At 36.2% G+C, this 16,216-nt stretch overlaps 1 long non-coding RNA gene across 2 annotated transcripts; it reads right to left on the minus strand.

Moving 5' to 3' along the window:
• Window positions 1–7,870: 7,870 nt before the first annotated feature.
• Window positions 7,871–14,601, minus strand: LOC308198215. 2 transcript variants are annotated; one of them, XR_013953733.1, is made up of 3 exons: window positions 14,417–14,601; window positions 10,322–10,552; window positions 7,871–9,968 (listed from the first exon to the last, which is right to left on the minus strand). It is a non-coding gene; the product is annotated as an uncharacterized lncRNA (long non-coding RNA). The 2 variants fall into 2 exon arrangements; XR_013953734.1 differs by having other exon boundaries at window positions 10,322–10,517; window positions 14,417–14,600.
• Window positions 14,602–16,216: the final 1,615 nt, after the last annotated feature.

Consider the following 16,216-nt stretch of genomic DNA (forward strand, 5'->3'; position numbering starts at 1 on the left):
CACTAAGACAAAAAAAAAAACAAAAAAACTAGCAATTATATTAAATGGGAAAACAAAATAAAGAAAACAAACAAAAAAACCCTGACTGTTCTGTTTATTTGAATTCTGCCATTCTGTCATTCCAACATGAAAACTGTCCTTGAAGTCTAGTACAACTTACAAAGGCAAACAGTGGAGCTACTTTATATAAATCAAAGTAGCGTCATATGATCCCCAAGCACCAATGTGTTTCTATAAAGTTAGAAGCAAACTCTATTTTAAGCACCAAAGGACTATGTGCCATCTTTTCTTTTTGTTTTGTCATTCACCAGGGGCATGCATCTAAATAAAAGGAATATTGTTATCAATAAAGTCATTCTCCATATGGTGATGCACAGCCCGGGCTAAGCTCTAATAAATGACCTGCTCATAAGTCAAATGCAAGTGCAAAGCCTGAGTCATTCACTTGTCACACCTGACTCTTACACTGAGTGATACTTCCAGTGGAGAGACAAACAACTCATGCATATGGTCTTGCAAAATACAGATCCTAGAAACTCTGTAAGTGGCAGCACTGGGGTATGCTCTCAGCCCTTCTGTCATCGAGGCTAGCAGCAAAACTCTAGCGTTATTACCAGAAATGGGATTGGACCACTGCTTGCTTTACTCCTGCTTCATATGCAAAATGCAAAACAAAAACAATTGAGAAAAAATAAAAAATCAAACAACCTGAAATGAGGAAGTTTTTATCCAGAGGAAAAGCCATCGTGAGACTGGGGCAGTAGAGGGGTCTTTTCAAAGGAAAAAGAGCCAACTATGCTGAGTTAAATATTTCTTCCAATATTTGAGGAATCTCAGTTTAGCAGGAAAGGATTAATAATAACAAAAGTAAGAAGAGAAGACAAAGAAAAATGTTTTTATAGTCAGCTCCAATTTTCTCTAATTCTCAACTATGCTTTCAGTCATTGTTCCCCCTTCTATCTCAATCCTTTTATTAGACATAAAAATATTATTTTAAAGTTCCCAAAATAATAATAATAATTAGCATTAAGAAGCCTAGGTGAATGCAGCTATGCCCTTAGATACGGGCTGAGAAGAAAATATTCCTATGGAAAAAAAAAAAAAATGTCTTTCTGTCAAGATTTATCAAATAAAATATCCAGTCTCCTGGCAATAGAAGTAGGACCACTATACTTTAAATTTTTCTGAGAAACAAACATTCTGAGCACAGCAGCCTATTATCTGCTTGACACTAGTTTCATTATCTATTAAATTATGTGACCTTGGCTATAAAAAACCTGTTATCTGGACTGCATAAAAATCCCCTTCCCCTAGACAGGTTTTGTGTGTTGCAGTTTGTTCATTCTTTGCACTTTCTATTTCAGCATCTCTTTTAAAACTCCTTTGAGATGACACTCTCTTGTACACTAAGTGCATTCATTAAAATTCACATTTATTTCAGAAATACTTAAAATACACACACAAGTATTCAATACATATACATATATATATTTCATTCAGGTTACACCAGATTCTGTCTGAGCTTTAGTATGAATAGTCTCTGCTGGTAACCTTTCAGTTACAAAGAATTCAGCATTCAGACCTATCAATCTTGTAACACAGAGCTGCCAAATCTTTTAACTCAGGAGTATTTTGTTTGAAGGGCAAACCAAATTGACTCATGTTTCCAATAACTATAATGTCCGGCTTCTTATCAGTATTAATAAGAAAATGCAAATTGCATTCCTGTCAAAGAACTGCAAAAAAAGTTGAAATGAGCAGTACAGGCAGTAAATTGCTTGCAATATGCTATTATGTTCAGATTCATATTTTCAGCTATACAGTAGTTTACTTGAGGTGAGTATAAAGAGCAATCAATGTAAAAGGGACAAAAGTGTTCCAAGTGTGACTTTTAAATATGAACAAACAGAAGAACACGATTGTACAAGAAACAATAACACATGTCAATATGTAGATCATAAGCAACTTAAAATTAATCTATTTATTGAAATTTGCATTTAAAATATAAACAGAGCTACTATTAAATATGTATACATATAAATATTCTGAATTACCCATGGAAAATGATCAACATTTAGTGAATCAATTTTCTTTACGCTTTGTAAAAACATCTGCTTTATTGCTTTTTGGAAACAAAATTAATGTGAAGCCTTAGAAAAGCTATTAAATGTGAGAACTTGTGGCTCACAAAATGTTGCCCCCTCTGATTAAATTATATCATTTCTGTTTCTTGTTTGATTACCTAATGTTATTCTGAAAGAGATGGCTGTACTAATTTTTGGCTTGTTCAAAATAAATATTTGGTTGACTAATTCAGCCTTTTCTTTTATGTGTTTGAAATGAGGAGAAATCACAGGGCATCAATATTGTGTATAAGGGTCAAATGTGGTCCAAGTTTAACTCTTGTAACTCACTAATGCGTGACAGAAACCTGGGGATGTGCAATCACAGGACAGGTTAGAGGTTAGCATTAAAAAGTTTATTCTGTCAGCAAATAGAAGGCATTAAACAAAATGTTCAATTTATAGTTGTTTATCTTCTTTTCAGGGTAACCAGCTATTTCATTTGCATTAAGCTTGACTATGCTGGCTTTCAAATGAAGGAGAGAAAGAAACATTGCTGAAATATCTTTCGGGTATCAACATTACTTCCTTTGACAAATATAACCCAATCCAGGGAATCAATGTTAGACCATGCTTCCTGTTACCTATACATGGTAATATCTGTGTATATTAGTGTTCATAAATATGAAAATTATTAGAATTTTCTCATTTGAATTTGAATATTTAATGTGACTTACGAGGGGGCTACAGTCCTCAAGAAGACACTGCTCAAGAGGAGATGCAGCCTTTCCTACAGGCATATCATGCTGCATGCGGCAGTTATTAGATGATAAAATTGCATCCCAGATTCAAGCCAGAAGCCATTAGAACAACTCGCTCCATGCTGGTTTCACTCAGGGGCACATGTGCATTTGCAATTCAATCGATTACCAAATAGATTGAAGGTGTATCCTTGCAGGATACCTTGCACCTTGCACGAGTCTCCAGGTAGCTAAAGCAGAGAAGATGGAAACCTACATTTCACTTTTTACTAGTGAGATGGAAGTGTGAAAAAACATGCAGGCCACAGAAGCCAACGAACAATGGGAGGACTCTTTAAATCATGATAGATAAATTCATTATTTAAATTCCGTTTAAGCTACAATATAAACTATTGAAAATTCCTACTTATCATGTCTTCTCTGAATGCTAGCAATGAATTGGCATCAGAAGAAAAAAAAATTATATATATATATATATATATATATATATATATATAATTAAGTGGTAACACCAACCCTCCAAATGAGACATGCTGCCATACTTGGTCACAGTAGAAGAACAGAAAGAATTTTTGTCCAGACTACAAATGTTATCATGGTCTTCATATGGTCTTCATATAGGTCTTCACATTTTTCTAAAAATGTCTGGTCATCTTCTTTGAACTCTTTTCCATTCTGCTGTCTTTTCACTGTTTGTTCAGGATGTTCCCATACCACAGATCTGTGCAGTGTTGCAATGCCGTATGACTTTGTTGCTTCATTTTCTGTTCCTTCCCTTACACTTCCTGGCATTTTGTTTGCTTCTCTGACTTTGAGTGAGTACTTTCCATAACACTTCAGCACCTATAATTTCTTTAGGTCCTTTATTGCTCCGTTACTCAGAACTGTGAAATCCTTTCATTGCACCTTGCAGAAGGCATTTCTATCTCTCTGGTCTGCCTGAGCTTTCACATATAAATTGACAGAGCTCATACTGTTTTCTATTTCCTTTATTTGGATTTGACTTCAATTTTTTTCTTTTAAGGATGTCTTATTCTTTCTAATTGTCTCTTGTGCACCGTTCTTTAACTATGTTGCATGATTTTTTTTTTCTTTGACCTCTCTAAAGATATTTTTGCTGAGTATGTTCTTTAGGTCAAAAAGAGGGTGCCTCAGCCTACTACAAATATTTCAACCCTTTGACTTCCCATTTTAGAACTGTTTAAAGGGTTTTCATAACTTTCTGTAGCTCCACTTACAGAAGGTATTACTTTGAAAACTACTATATAAAATTTAGGCTTATTTAATAATTCAATAAAGTTGCTAGTACATCAGTACAGCTAGGCGTCCTATCACTCAGCATTTTTTAGGACAAAGTCCTAAAAAACAGTTGCTTCTTCCCAACTAGAAAATATATAAAATTATTGTGTTATAACTACAAAACTAGTCTGACCCTGATGCCCAAAATGAGATTAATCTATGAGGATCAACATAATTCTCCCACTCTGCTATTTCCAACCACCCTGGTGATCTACTCCAGGTTGTGAACCTGATGGCAGAAAGTTGGAGTGTCTGAAAGAGTGGTCAAGGAGATGGCCTCTCTCACCTTCCCCTACTCAGCAGCATGCATGCTGCTGGGGGACCCCAGTGCCGTGCTGAGTTGTTTGTCCCCTCCATGCCTCCAGTTCATCTGCCGTGGTCACCTGGTCTCTGAAGAGCATGGGTGGACTGGAAAATGTGCTGGCAATCAGTTCAGAAAATATGCATGAATTTTTCTGTTTTTTTGTTGTTGTTGTTGGTTGGTTGGTTGGTTTGTAGAGATGTCCTCATTGCCATTTATTATTATTATTTTTTTTCCTTCCAGTTGATCTATTTAGTGTGTTTTGTTGTTGTTTCTTTGTTTGGTAGGTTGTTTTGTTTTGTTTTTGTTTTTCTCTCAGGAGATAAGGTTGGAGGGCTCATCCCTGCATCTGACATATTTAACCTCATGAGGCCAAAAGGTCCTTTACTTTACATGAATAAATTATAAGTGCGACTAACAAATCTACATTTCCTTTTGTTGAACGAAATGCTATGTGTTGTCATAAATATGCTTATGACACTAGAATCTGCTATCATGTTTGAATTATGATCTAGACTATATTCTTCCCCCTTTTCCTTTTTTTTTTTTTTCTTGGAATATATCAATGAGGAATAAACTTCAAGAAATTCATCATTGATACAATTAAGAAGCAAGCAACTTAATTATTGTCCTTTTGTCTCTGAGTACAGGAGAGCAATACTGAATTCTGGAAATGTGTGAGCCCCAACACTTATCCTATACATCTACTGTCTAATTTGCCTAAGAGGGAAAATCCACTCTGACTGAACCCACTTCAATCTGAGAAAATGAATCCAAATGGAAAGCTAGGGAAACTCTCTGAAATGAGACAAAAATTTGTATAATTGAATAGCTGTAGTTGAATTAATTCATTTATCTTTTACTCAGTTTTTATTCCTTAAAAATACAAGAATATAGTTGAAATCTTGATGCTTTGGAATTAAGTGAATTTATGTTTGATGACGATTTTATTTTATGTCTTTGTCAAAATGGCTTAATGTTAACTGAAATGATTGAAAGAGTATCAGATAGCTTAAAAAGTTTAGCTAGACCAACTTTTTAATTCCCTACGTCCTATGCCTTAAAGCTGATTTTAATGAAGAAGATAGAACATTTTGATATATATAGTCACATTTTCTCATCTCTTGTATATTCATGACTTTAAAATGTTCAGATATTTCATTTCTCAGTAATCAAAAAAGCACATGAAAATATCAATAGAATTATTCAAATCTCCTGTAAAATTTCAAAGTATTTCCATAGTAAATGCCAAAATTAATGGCAACACTTCACAAGATGAGGTTAATCACAGTTCATTGTTTTGCTGTTCTCTGCAATGATAATACTCATGGTATACATGTAGATGTAATAGGCAATTTTTGTAGATCCACTACTCAAGTATTAGAGCAAGATGTTTGCAATTCTTGCTGCTGACTACTGTTTGCAGAAGAACCAGCTACTTAATTTATCAAATGCTAGAAACCATAGCTACAATGGATGTCTGCACCCACTGAAATAATTTGGAAGGCTAATTACTGAGAAGCCAGACAGTGTGGAGCGCTAAGCATGATTAAGGAAGGGAAAAAATTATCAATTCCATTTGAAAATTTAGCTCATTTCCTTGGAGGCCTGAAGATAATGTCTGAGAACTATGTGGACTGTTGTGGAGTCTTGCATTTGTGAACTTGTCAATAGACTGAGCACTATGGATGCTTAAATACAGCTGCATGTCTGGGATTATAAGGGAATTTATCTTACTCTTTAAAGGTACCATTCACTCTATTAAGGCCCACACAAAACATTTGCATTAATTTGCATCACTTACAATATGAATAATAATTCTCCTATCCTTCTCCCAACATTGCAAAGTCCTCCTTAGCAAACCTAAAAGAATTCATCACTCCCTGAATTCATCAAATGGACAAAAAACTTTACCTCACTACGATTAACTCTGTCCACAATACATTAAAGAGCTTAGTCCATCAGGATGATTTGCTGTGCTTGCTTACACATCAGAAAGTCTACTCCTCTGCAGCCTTGTGAGTAAACTGAATTTTAATTTCAGATTTGATGTCTGGTCCCCTAGTTCTTGTTTTATATAAATCATAGATTAAACTGCCCAAAATATTTTCTGCATCCTGTTAATTCCATTGACAGGATCTCATGCTATACTCCATAGTCACTGCTTCTCTACTCAGAAAGAAATGGTAAAAAGATATATTTTTTTCTTTTTTTTTTTCAGGAAGCTAATGCACAACCTCCAGCTTAATGTGAAACATTCTAGTAGGACATATTTTCACAGGTCACAAAAATTTAGGACCCACTCATAAATCAGGTCAGGTGAGATTACCGCTCCTGTGTCACTGCCCATCAAAACTGCAGAGTGATTCTGTTGGCCAGCCTTAACATCTGTCAAGAAAATAGCAGATGGATTACAGCTGAGCATTGCTTTGACCGTTTGTGATCTTTGTAAAAGAGACCCAATGTGTTACAAGGAAAGAGCACCGAGGCTTGTCAAGAAAACCTGAATAATTCCTATATTGCTCCCCATGGCTTTCATTCTGCTTATGTGCTATGCAGTTCAAGAGGCCTACATCTCACCTTCTTTAATGTCCTTCCTAGTTCTGCCAAAATACCCCTGAAATCTGCAGTGGCTGTCCTGGTGACCAAGGGGATGTGACTGATTACCTGCAGAAAGCACAATTTTTGTTGGGCATTGGCCAGAAATACCAATTTGCCTACATGTTGTATGGTACAGAAGAGAGAAGGTGCTGTCGCCAAAAGGGACCTGCAAAAACCAGATGAAATTAGGCTCCTTGGTACTGCTGAAATTTTTATGCAGTTGTCTTGCAGAAAAAGTCTCAGATGTCCTCAAATATTAATACATGTAATGAAATGCTCAGATTAGCAATTGCATAAATCCATTCCTCAGGCGGAAGTTTCAGCCGGCGGGATGGCAGCCGATAAAAAAAGATTGCTCCAGCTACAGTCACCTTTACTTAAGCTGATGCCAGGTGCTATCATCCAATTTAGAAGTCAACACAGTATGTGAAATATGCTTCTCTGGGGGGCAAAATCTGACTCATATTATTCTCAGCATACCGGCGTGGTGGGTGTGAAATGAGACACTGCGGGATGGGAGAATGAGGGCAGATTGTGGTTGGGAGGATAAAAGGGCTTCATGAAACCTTTTAATACATTTTAACTAAGAGACTTGGGGCCGTATCTTGTTCTCAATTTTGTGTTGACCTTTATGGGGTTTTAAAAGAGAGCAGAATTTCCCTGTTCTTAATTTATGCCACTTACTAAAGATCCCTGGAGTCAAATCTGTGCTAATTTACACAGTATGCAAATCCTCTAAAGTCAACGGGTTGCAATGTAAATCAGACCATAAATCAGATCAGAATCTGGCCCCTGAAGAAGATCTGATGAAAAAAACTTGCCCTAAATGATTCTAAAGGAGCAGCTAAACCTATTGATTTTTATTTAAATGAATCACATTTGGATTAGGTCTCAAAATGTTATTAAAAATTGAAACAGAATGATCTTTATTCTAGAAGATGAAAGTATTTAGCATATCTACCCACTTGGGACTTGAAGGGAAAACCTGTACCAATAGCAGGAACCAATTCCTAACCAATGTCGGAAAATTAAAATATTCCATAAATGACAGAATCAAAATTTGGTATTAAATATTTAAATAACATTGAAATATCTAAGTGAAATGGAGATAAACAGTAACTTTATTTCCTTTTATGTTTGTTTTTGTTTTTTAATGCTAGAATCTTTATGATTTACTAAAGCATTTGTTCCAAGGCCCTGGATATCCTTGATATCTCCACACATTCATAACGTATCATTTTGGATCAAATTCATGGCTGGTTTGCACAGGTGCAGTCACATTAATTTCACACCTCTGAATTTAGCTCCTTGCTGTGTATCTGGAGACCATTCATCAATATTCTCTAGAAAGTGGCTAGCTCCCTTCTCAACAAATAACCATATCAGTCTCTGGTATTTTCAGCCAGAACAAATTCCTCTTGGTGGCTTTCATTTATATATGTATATTCTTCTAAATATAGGATATATTCCGCCAGATGGAAAACAGGGTGTATATGAGCTTCTATGACAAACTTTAAATAAATTGGGTTTGTGAGGAGTCCTTCTCAGCTGGTTATTACATCAATAAATCAAGAAGTATCAAATGCAGAAACATTCATCAGATTTTGATAATGTCTTACAGAGTTATTCAGAACAGCTGACATAAAATAGCTATAATTACACATTTGGTATTGTATCATGTGTTTCATATTTCATAACATTTATTCTCAGTGAATGTCTCAACAGTCTCCTATTAGTGGAAGGCCATTATCCTTTGACAATAGCCTATTTTTCTATCCTACTGACATTAACTCTTAATTATCTTTTTTTTTTCCTTTTTTTTTTTTTTCTTTTTAACAATAATAAATTAAAGTCAATGAGGATTATGGAAATCTCTCTAACTAATACCCTGTGACTGTTACCTTAAATGCTTAGGGCTACGAAATGAAATTTAGTGTGTATGAGCTCAAAGAAGCTATTTACTACTTTAACATTTTACAAGTCATACATTAACATTTAGCAAGCCATAAAAAATTTACATCTTTAAGCGATTTGTACTTAATAGGTTAGCGATATGCATTTCATTCAGGACACTGGGAACAGAACCTATAAAACAAAGGCATTCTGCATTGTCTGCAAGTCATTTATACTGCTGGTGAATGTACCATCAAACTCACAGAAAGAGCCTGGTGTGCTTTCCCTGTTTTGTTAGGAGCTATTTTTCAAGAGAATAACAGTACAGTTGCAGTAGCAGACAGATACAAACCAACTTAAAGTTCTTCAGCTGCTAGCAAAATCACAAAAATTTAAGGAAAAAGACATTTTTTCAGTCAAAAGACAGATATTAATAACTGCAACCACTATAATGAAGTGATGAACATAATTTATCACGATTAGATTAGAATAAATATCGCTATATAATGTCTGTGAATATCTGCCCAATTTCTTTTCAGTAGTTCACTGCAGTTGGTTTTGGTCACTTTCTATATGCACTGAAAAGACCTGCTATTAAGGACATACACTTCGTCTCAGGATTGTGGTAGCCAACCTCCGGAATGCTCTGTAAGTGAGTTATATCCATAGTTAACAGAGATGGTGCCACTAGGTGGTACCCAAGAATATAAAGCATAGGCAATCACTTCTGTAGGATTGAGTCCTGGTTTTCCACGGGAAAAAAGCTTTCTTTGTCATTCTGAAAAGGGCAGTGATAGTCTCATCACCTTCCAGGTGGACATTGGTGGCACAGAGAAAGGAGAGGGGAGGCCAGATGCCTCCCAAGTATCATCCTGTTCTCCCAATTCCCATGCAGCAGCACTAAGCACCGGGGCAGCCTTCTTTTCAGACATGGATTATTAGAACCTTGTGAAGAGGTGTTCAACATGAGAGTGCAAGCTAAAAATTCTCCAGATTGAAACAGAATGGGAATTAATTCATGCAAATTCTCGACTTCTTTCAAATGCACACCTAACAGGAAAAAAAGAAAAACAACAACAAGGATTTCCAGATTCATAATTCCTTTTAAATTATTTACTCTGTTCTGTTCATGATTATATAAGCTAATTTGGACAAGCAGCTATTTTTCTATTTGCGTATCTTTGCCATTGAAAGCTGAAAAATGAATATGAGAACAGCTCAGAATAGGATGCTTAGACAGCAAAATACTGCAGCAATAACTAGTAAAATGTTTCTTTCAAAATAACCATGTAAGATGTTGCAATTTGTTTAAAAAAAAAATAGATTACAGATATGGCTCTTACTTTCAAAAGTTATTGTCTTTTACAAGTGTATTATTTATTTCTTAAAAAAAAAAAAAGTACCATGCATTACTGCAGTCTTGAATTGGTCTCTGAAGGATAATTTGGCTTTTCCTCTGGGAGATCACCTGGGAAGCGGGCTGCTGCTGTAAGAGCTCTGCAGCCTTTACACTGTGGAGCTGCTGGCGCATTGCTCTGCTGCAGAAGGCTATGAGTAGCACACGGGGCATGGACTTCAGCAGGGAAAGGTGGAAAGTTACTGTGAAAATGGGAATATGTGTTCCAATCCTGAAGCTGTCTCAGGAAAGGCAGTGGAAAAAAACAAAACAAACAACAAAACAAAACAACAAAAACAGTGCCCCAAAGAAATATTAATATCTTTCTGCTACAGACTTTAAGATAAGTTTTGTTGTTTGCTTAGTAATATTATTGTTTACTTTTTTAAGTAATTTTATCAGTTAATCTTTAAAACAAAAATATCAGTTAGACCATTCCACACCTCCTCCAAAATAAGCCACTTTTTAAAGGCAATTTGATGAAATATGTTCTTCTGCGTTATAACTTGTGTGTGATGTGAGGTGTTCTTTCCTGTCTAGCCCATCTTTGGAGGGCAAAAGAAAATGATACTACAGACACTGTCAGATTTTGTTTGTACCTCTGTCTCCTTCTAGATTAAAAAGTATACTGTTCCAGAAACATACAATTACAGAAGTATTTCTAAGGTCTTGAATGTTTCTAAGCTACTCCTTCAATTAGAAGGGTAATAGTGCTATTTCAATGCTCAGAATAAACGAAGCAAATACTGTTCCAAAATGTTTTAAAATAACATTTTTTCCCCTGCCTGCAAGAGATCAAGTAAACTTTCAGATGTTTTGATTCTGAGCAAGCTTTCAAACTGTTGATTCAATCTATAGCTGAAATTACTTCGGGATCAGAAATTTTTTTGCTCAGCTGATCATTTTGAAGATGTTTTGAGGCACATACAGACCCAGGAAAAATGACGAAAAATCATACTATCATGAACTGCGCTGGGAGCAGCATGGTGTCATCTGCAGTGCCATTGCTTTTCAGGTTTGCTTTTTCCCCAGGGTGTGCCTGCCTCCTGAGCAGATGACAGAGTTCTGACCCATTGCTCTTTCATCCTGCCTAGGAAATGTAGTGCCTATAGCTCCCCAAGTGAAAGATCATGGAGACTTTCAGCAGCTGGCAAAGGCATAAGTATCGCAGCTAATGCTCCAGCTGATTTCAAAGCACAGTAGGTTAAACCTGCGCATACAGGTAATGAAGCAGCTTGAAGACAGGTCAGTGGAAGTTTAGGCAATCAAAAGCCGTATTGTTTGCTGGGGATTTTACTTCCGAAGCTCCCATCGTGGAGACCTGAGAGACCTTTCATCAATTCCCACCTGCATATTACGTCTTTGAACTAAATGCTCAGAACATTTACTCTGTTCTCACTTAAAATCCAAGAAGAGAAACAAAAGAAATAGCAATCTGAAATGCTCATGCTATAATTCATAATTTTGTTGACTTTTCATTATGCTTTTATTAAACTGACTATAATTGGAAATATCAGAATAACTCCTCTGGCACTGGGTACTATCAGCAATTCTTTTGTCTTTGTGAGACATAATGGGGGAAAAGAGGGCATGGGGATATTACATCTTGCTTATTTTGGGATATCCTGATCATACAGTTGGCAAAGGTCTTTATCTGGTGGGAAGTTTTCAAGAAGATTGGGGCCAGAGGATCTGCAACCTCCTTGCATATCTGTCCCGATTCAATGGCTACGGTTGTAGAGAGGGGAAAGAAACAAAACTATTTTCAATAAATCTTACACATAACTCAATGTACAACCAAACACATCAACATTAGGAATCAATTAGTAACTCAATGCATAGTTCTGAATAGCTGTAAATTACTGTGTACACTAACAGCTTTTAAGCAAACCTCCAGGGCAGGTTCAGTTTTTTCACAAAAAAACAGAAACAAAACAAACAACAAAAACATCTAACACCATAAAGCTGCATAGGGAAAAATGTTCAAATTAACATAATCTATTTTAATTTACAAGTATACAAGTCTTACTTTGAGCAAAACAGGCAACAACAAAAGCAGCACAATTCTTTCCATATCTGTCTGGATCATTTAGAATATTTCTCATTAATATCATAGCTCATAGAATAATTTTCTCTATTTCTTTCTCTCTCTTTCATCTGTAATATCTGTCACTCCAGTATGCTGTGCTTAGAGACTTCTGCAGATTTTTCCTGCTCGAGTCTTTCTTCCCTTTGCTCTAAACTATAGCACATTTAAGTGATGTAACTCATTAACTTCCCCATCCCCATGAAAGTGCCTTGTTCTCGCTGAAGTCCCTATGAAAATATACTATGTAAAAATGGAGATAAACTGTTTTGTTTATTGCCTTTCAGCAACTCCCAAGTACATATGTTTAGGAAACCAACATATATCTGGCTGACTCCCAGCAATTATCAGGATCAGTTCTGCTAAAGAAGAGAATGTGATTTTTAAGCCTGTTCTCTAAGCTTTATCATTGTTAATGGTACATACTTCACCAAAATTTTCTTCAGAAGCATTATGTCAAATGCTGACTTCATTGCACATATGTCAGACACTGATATCATTATTATTACTCAAGTCTTACTGGAAAGAAGTTGGGGCCAAAGCACTTAATTTACTTAATTAATTGTTAACTGACCAAAATATGTCTTCCACAGAGAAGATGGGAGTACAATGAAGTGAGTAAAATTTCTCAGGAATTTAGATCAGGCATTAAGTAAAGTACTATCTTTTGGAAAAATATACGTCACCTAATACAAAAGTTCTTCTCTTTGTTCAGGAAGTTTGTTAATATTCTTGCTTATGCCATGATGAGCACAAAGGTTCTGCATAGGTACTAAGCTTGTCTTTTTCCTGCGTTTGCAATATGTATAATTCAGACTTAAAATGAAGTCTCTTAGAAAAGCATAGTGATGATAAAAAAAATTCAACTATCTTGTAGAATAGGAAAGAGAAATCAGAGCATCCCTCACTGTGGTCCTCATGACAAATATTGGGTGGCCAATATCCTTGTCCTGTAAGTAACTAGAGAGAGAGTAATTTTATTTGGGAGAGGAGTCCCATTAAATTCTATTTAGTCTGGTAGTTTTAGTGGTAATAGAGAACTGTGGGTCTGAATGGAGCCTCATATGTGTTTATGTCTACTTTTTGTCTACTTCTGATTTTTACTTAGTTAAAATTAGGACGTGGAAGAGGATGTTGTTCATTATTACAGTTTGCAATGCTTTAAAATACAACACTGCTGTAGAAAGGAAGAATATCCAAGAAAAGCAAGAAAGTAACCAAATACTCTGCTTTCCTTTTTTTGAAGGCACATCCTACCTTTTTTTAGAGATTAGGAACACAGCGTTGTGCACCTACTTAGAATTCATTTAAAACATGCAACCACTAAGATACGTTGCTTTGGTTATTTATAAACTGTCAAAGGATTACACGAAGACTAAATGAGCTTGTGTAGGTAGTTCACACACCTAAAATACATTGGGAGCCAGGTATACTTCTCAAGGCAGCAACAAAACTTTCTCTGCCCTTTAGTGAGCATCAGCATGCAAAATATGAACATGAGGCGTTGAGTGAGCTTAGCCTAGGAATTTCTTTTGGTTCCTCCAGCATCTGCTTCTCCCTGAGCTACCCAGGAAGCCTGCAGCATTGATGTTGGGTGCTCCCCAGCTACCTGCCAACAGCATCTCAGCGCTTCTCACAACTTCTTTCTAATTATTTTACTAGAGATAAGGTTATATGAAAGCTCTGTTTACCAAAATCTTTCATGCCTTCACAGCTAAAGCATAAGAAGTTCACTTGTAATGTACAGCCTCATTTAGGTCATCTAACCTGAACTAGGAGGAAGAAATTGAATTAAGAGCTGAGCTAGCAAGAATTATATATTGCATTTGCAAAAAATAAAGCACTTCAAATCTCAACATATTACATATAGAAATACATTAAAATAGTGTTAAATTGGCAGAAACAAATGCTTAGAAACTTGGAAATACCATTAAAAACATTGCTACCTCATGCCACTTCACACTAACCCTTCTTCTTCATATTAAATATAATACTGCCTTTAACTGCTTTTCATACCTTTTTCCACAAAATCTTTCCTTTGCTCACTTCACAATAAAAGGTTCCCTTCCCCTTTTCTCACCTGTCCTTCTCTCGTTTCCTCCTTCACCCCAACTTTTCTCTCTTTAGTTCTTCCATATCGCTGAAACCAATGACATCTCCCCCACGCTCCCATCCCTTTCCATCCCCTCCACCTGCTTGTTCTGCCACCTGCATCTCACCACCTCCAACATCTCCTGGACATTTGCTAACCCCTCACACTGTCATATAACCATCTCAAACGCCACCTCGTAAATCTCATCGCATGTCTGAAGAATTTCTTTCTAACATTCATTGTCACTCCCACAGCACCTGTCATTATCCAGGATAATTAATTCTTGATAAGTATCAGGAAATAATAGGGAGTTGTTGGTCAAGGGCAGGGTTCAAGCCATAGGGGCTCAGAAAGGATGCACTATCAGGTAAAGGGGACAACACTGAGTTAACTCTTCGCCTCTTACAGCTCTTTTTAATTGGCGCTATTAAAAGTTTGCACTACATTTTGTCTTGTATTTGAACTAACAGAAGAGTATCACCTTGACAGGCAATCATTTAGGGAAAAAAAAAAAAGTATTTAGAGTTAGAGCAGTTACACTGCAGCCTGAGTTCCACACAAAGACATCAGTGCATGTCACTGCAGGATCTGGCTTGACCGAGTTACGAAGAAAAGCGGTGAAATGGACGATTCCCAAAATACTGTCAAAAGAGACATTTTCTCTCTAATGCCTTTCAAGTATACAACCTTAGGACTCACTCCTATCAACAGAAGGTAAAAGATTTTTAAACAGACGTGCAGTTTTAAAATTGACAGTGTCCCTTTAACAACTTCAACAGTTGGGGAGTTTTATGTAGGTGGGTGGCTCTGATGCTAAATAGTTAAACCTGCTTCAATTAAGAACTTGTGACTTCCAAAATTAAATCTTCTCTGTGGAAGAAACTAACAGTGACTAGGAACAAAGAACAGTGGAATACGTCAGCTTTAATTTATCCAGGTTCAAGGAGGGTCATCTATGTGCCTGATTTTTTTTTTTTTTATTTTTTTTAATGTGAAGAATTAAGTCAAGTTTTGTCTCTGTCACAATAAAATGTTTCCACCACTGTTATACAGTAAGTTTGTTCTCTCATGAGTAAAAGATGCTGGGAAACATCTACTAAGAGCAGAATACGTAAGAAGCTCCATTTTTTTATTTATTATGTTGTGATAGTGCATGTAATTTATATCAAATTCATAACACCTCTCATACCTAGTTGTCCTTTCTTATGATTTTTAAGGATGTCTAGGTCTTGTAACTATTCACAGTCCTGCTCTATTCTGCTGGCTGTACAGTATATTTCCATTTTCTACAGTGCAAAAAGCCTTCCTCTTCAGCTTCCCAGGCTGCAACTTCTGTCCACTAATGCTTCTTTCAAGTCAATGCTCATTCTTCAAATCCCCTGTCCTGTTTGCCCTGTTTACTCACTACCTTTTGAGTCTATCAGTTTTTCTTTCATCTCATCTTCAAGTCATAGGCTATTTTTTTTTTTTGTTGCTGTTTTGTTTTCACCATGAGCAGGCCAGAAGTAAAGCATATAATTATTAACAATCTAATAAAAAGTCACACTATTCTAATTACTACTAAAGACACAAGTGCCGCTGCTGTGATTTGTAAATTTTGGTGAGATGCCACTGCCCAGTCTGGGGCTGTGCTGGTGTGAGCAGTGAGCTCCTTGGTAAGCCAAAAAGATTAATTGTGCACGTGGGTAACATCTTTACATTCGCCATATGTCATAAGTGCAATG

This window comes from Anser brachyrhynchus (genome assembly GCF_964034855.1).
Source record: "Anser brachyrhynchus genome assembly, chromosome: 7".
Classification (NCBI taxonomy): domain Eukaryota; kingdom Metazoa; phylum Chordata; class Aves; order Anseriformes; family Anatidae; genus Anser; species Anser brachyrhynchus.